Source organism: Thamnophis elegans, chromosome 3 (genome assembly GCF_009769535.1).
Source record: "Thamnophis elegans isolate rThaEle1 chromosome 3, rThaEle1.pri, whole genome shotgun sequence".
Lineage (NCBI taxonomy): Eukaryota > Metazoa > Chordata > Lepidosauria > Squamata > Colubridae > Thamnophis > Thamnophis elegans.
In genome coordinates this window covers 114,440,534-114,445,710 of record NC_045543.1, presented here as the reverse complement: position 1 = coordinate 114,445,710, position 5,177 = coordinate 114,440,534, and positions in this window count along the sequence as shown.

Here is a 5,177-nt window from a genome sequence, read left to right as displayed (position 1 = left end):
TGCGGTGCCTGGCGAAGCAGCGTCCTGGAGAACGGCCGGCGGAGGAAGCCACCCCGACCAGGGCGGAGGCCACTTTCTAGGGACAACTCCCGCCAAGCACCTGCCGGACACAACCTGGGGTGTTCACTTTCCTTCGTTAGAGAGCGAGGGAGATGGATTTGAGGAGGAAACGTCTATGGATTAGTGAAGCACTTTCTGGATTAGTCTGCTTTTCATGTTAAACTTGATGACTATTCCTCGACAGCTTGAAAACTTGCATACTTCTGTGGTGTCTCAGTGGATCCCAATAAATATAGCCCAGACTTGAATTTTGAATTTTATTTTATTCCATTTTATTTTATATTCCTGCTACCACTCATTGTTCAGACCTAAATCCCAATGAGAGGCTTCCCCAAATCTACAGCTTCAGGATATTTTGGCTCACAAAAAACAAAAACAAAAAAAAAACCAGTAGAAACTGTCAGTTAATGGAATTAAGATATTTATTTAGTTTACACTGGCAACATTTCCCTATACACACATTCTTTGTGTCCATTTACCTAAAGTGTAGTTTGTATTATTCTGCTTGGTCAGCATCAATCAATTAACAATGAATTGCACAAAATCCACACAATGCCAAATTTCTTAGTAAGCAGATGTTGAAAATGATGCTGAGAGCGTTTCCAGTCTCTCGATCCTTTCCAAATTCTTATTCACTCTGTTTAAAGTATTGCCACTACTGAAATATTTACACTGTGACTCAACATACTAAAAAAAGAACAATACTAAGGGATGTCCCAATGATAGGATAAAAAAAAAAGTCAAGATGGCCACAATTATGTGCATTACACATAATGGATGGAACTTGGATCACACCCTCATGACCACAATTGACTTTTCAACTACAGCATATGGATTTCCCTGAGTCCGATTCCAGATTTTATGATGACTGATTGTAAAGCAACTTTGGCCATTTTTAGTCCTTGTGGTTACACTTTGAAAAGTCTTCTGTATGTACGTACTGTATGTATTCACTTATTTCTTCTTTCCTCTCAGTCCCTCTCATTTTGTATTACAGTTGTTAGACTGTAAGTCCAAAAGATTACCAGTCTTAATAGGGTTGGGGTTTAAACCGTGGAATAAAATATATTTCATAGTACTACTACTACCACTACCACTACTACTACTACTTACTACTACTATGGCTGTAGATCACTTGCTCCTGACCCAAGGTTAGACTACTTCATGGTTAAAATTAAGATCCATGCACAGTTTTAGTGAATAAAACTGCTAATTTTCCGCCCTATAAATAAATATTGACAAAAATGACTCAGCGTAAAAGTAAATACATTTGTGAATGAGTCATATTTGTAACATAAAAATAGTTATCCAAGAAACAGTTGTATTAAAACTATTAGTTTTAATCCATTACTTATGCTTACAAATATCTTACAACAAAAATATATATTATATAAACCTTTATATCATTGTATTCCACTTTATTTTATATATATGAAAAATATGGGAAGATTGAACTAGGCGAAAAGATCTAGGAGGAAAGGGTTAAGCAGCAACCTGTATGCTTTCTGCTAACAATTTCACTTATTTAAGTTTTTTAAAAAAAAACCATAAACACAATTAGAGTCCAACAAATCAAATACAGTAAGGTTGTTTTAAGAAGGGCCATTCTGAAAAAGCAAACAGGAAATAGTATTTCAGGAAATTCATTCAGACTAATTGTTTCTAATTCTTTATTTGTTAAATCATTTTAAATACTAACCATAACTTTTAATACCATTTTTATAAAGCTAGAGTTTTATTAAACAGCTGCAAGTTTCTAATAAACACATAAATATTTAAGATATGCAGGCCATACAGAATTACAATTGATCTGTTTTCTGTTTGGGCAAAAGCAGCAAAACGTAATGTATTTAAAACTGGATAGTAGAAAGAATGGTTTGTGCCCATTTTTTCAGTTATTTTAATTATAAGAATGAAAGGCTCTGTAGATTATCTCTGTGTGTTGCTCAGATGCTGCATATTTTGTTAATCATTTGATCAGCTCCTTGAATTTTAATCTTAAATCTATGCCACTTGTTAATTCCTCTGCATGCAATTTTCGGTGGCTGTAGCTAACAGGGAGTACTTGAAGTTTAGTGTGTCTAATTTGCTAATTTTATTTCTGTTTTTAAGAGATTGGGCTAGTTGACTGATCTAGAGCTTTACAAAAGAATTTTTAAAAACCCTTTTACAATTCTGTAAATCTACCTATCTATTCACCCATCCACCCATCCATCCTTTGGTCCTCAACACAGCATAAAGTGCAAATGCAAGTGACAGGAGTAGTGTCCCATGCCATTATCTAGTGTGCTACCTAGTCTACCTCAATTTAGATTATTTATTTATAAATTCAAAAAAAATAGAATTTATCATTATTCACAACAAAATTCCAGTCTCATTCTCTTCATATTCAACTTGTTTCTCAGCCCCATGTAGATGATAGTGGCTGCCTATATAATTATTTAGTGTATGATAAAATGATGCAAGGGAAGTAAACATATACACATAATCTATGTAATTATATTCAAAACCTGTATGGGGATATGGCATCGAAACTGGATGTCCAATTCAGCTATGCAGGTTGCTTCTTGCTGATCTTCCAGGGAACCAGAAAATGTAAGCCATGGGTAATCTTGCACAATATGGTTAATAGTTTACATATCAGCACCATAATCGCAACAAGGGGGATTTTTCCATCCCCTCTGATACAGGGCAGAGGCACTTCTTCCAGTATCACAACTAATTTTGTTCAAGTTTGTCTAGACAGAGTGAGGTAGGTCAAAACCAAATGGCTTGGTAGAGTGATCGCTAATGGTTAAGCCCTAAGAAGGTACCTTGGCCCATTCCTCTCGCCAGGCATTCACAGGTTAAACTGGGTAGATATTCAGTAAATAGTTGTCTTCCATGCTGGCCAATGGGATTTCAATCTTGTGATGGACTGTACATTGCTCTGGTGAATACGGAAGGCCTGTTAATCAGCATCCTTGACCATAGCCAAATGAGAGCTTGTTGTCTTCTAATGTGGGTGGTATGATGTTGTTAAGTATGTTAATCAATGCATAGGAATGGGACACAATGTGCCAGAGATGATACATATTGTCTGGTGGAGTTGGACATCAACCATTTGGGTGTAGTCTCCATTAAGCCACATGCTGGCACAATATGCTGCTGTGGAGTATGACAAGCCAAGACAATGTCTATGGAGATTCTGTCATCCAGGTCGTGGTTGTCCCAAAGGTGTTTTTTTTTCAAGCGGCAACTGGACTTTCCCGTTTTCCTTTGAAGACGTTTCAGGATGTTGCTGTCTGACTGTTCAGAAATTGTTGCAGCTTTTCCATTTTGCAACTATTTTATTTTCCAGGTGCCTGTAAAATATCCCCAATATGAAAGTGTGTCCTATTATCCTGAAAATATAAGCAGAACAGACTGCTGTATAAAGTCAATTACAGTTTCTAGAGGTGGTGTTATAGAAGAGCCTCACTGTTTCACTTGCTAATAAATGAACATTCTGTGATTAGCCAGCACTCAGAAGCCAACCTTTTAACCTAACAAAATTACACATGCACTGACTGGCTTAAGATGGTTGAGGAACTCAGCTGAAGACTAATGCAGTGAAGCATTAATTTAGTCTTTGATTGTAAATTGAATAAAATAGACTAAAGCATGAACCAGACATACAGAATTGGAAAAACTGAAACAAGTATCTTTATGATTAATACAGAAAATGCAAACTACAGTTTTATTAATGTGTATTTATTATGTGCTTTTCTGCTAAAATCTTTATCTTGAGTTTTACAGTTTAAAAAAACTTGGTATCACAATTTTTGGGAAAATGCATCTTAGATTAAAATTATTTAGCAAAATAAATTACATTGAATAAATTACAAATTAAATTATTTTAAAGCACACAAACTCCACAGAATCATAAATTTGCCAGGTTCATTTAGACCATGGAATCCGTCTCAGTGCAGGATTTCGAAATAATAGACCCCCAGATTCTGTTTAAAGGAAAGTTCAGACTCACTAGGTCCCATGGTAATTGACTCCCTCAATGAACTTCACTTAATTTTTTACTAGTAGAAAATTATCTCATTTAACAGGAATCTGAATTCCTATTACTTTCATCATTTATTCGATGTCTTGCATTGATACATACACCTTGATTTTCTATATAACCTCCTTCAGGTACTTTAAAAGTGCAAATGAATCTGCTCCCTCCCACCGACACTTAATATATGTTCTTCTCTTCATTTCCATTTCACCTCTTAAGGCTTATTTTCCGATTTGCTGATTATCTTCACTGCATTTCTCTATATCTCTTCCATGTTCTATGAATTTGTCTGATACCTGGGCACAAGGGGGTTACTTAAGATGGAACCTGGCCAACACAGAATACGTTGGACCAATTTTTTCCTGAAATGCAAAAAAGATTTTTAGGGATGCAACATGAAATTACATTTATCTTTTTAGCAACTGCATCACACTGATGATGCTTGTGCTCAATTACAATTTGAACTTCATGTAAGTCTATATTATATAACAGCAATTTATTTTTGGAAACAATTTAAAATGTAAGTAAATACAAGTACAATGATACGTTGGTACTCATTGTTAATTTGTTTTGGGAGGTACAATGAGTACTAAAAATGATGAGTGCCAAACAACACTTATGACTTACCACATGACTCTTTGTTTCAGCCAGAAAGGACTTTCTGTCTGTCTTTGTTTCAGCCAGAAAGGACTTTTCCTATATCTGTGATCTTCCCAGCATGACTGACTTCCTGTCTGCTCTCTGCAGTCGCCCCCCTCTTCCTTTTGCAGCAATCTTCCCAGCATGGCTAACTTCCTATCTGCTCTTTGTGACTCTCCCCCTTTTCCTATCACAGTGCGTTGAGTACCAAACAAACGATGAGAATCGGGACATTTTCACTCTACGAGTACCAAATGAACAATGAATACCAAATTCAATGAGTTTTGTAACAGTCAAGTACTGAGTGACCATTGTAGTCCTCAACTTACAACCATTTGTCTAGCAACTATTGAAGGTACTAGACTAACATCTGGCCCTCACATTTATGACCATTGCAGCATCCCTATGGTCACGCAATCATGATTTGAGAGCTTGGCAACTGGTATGT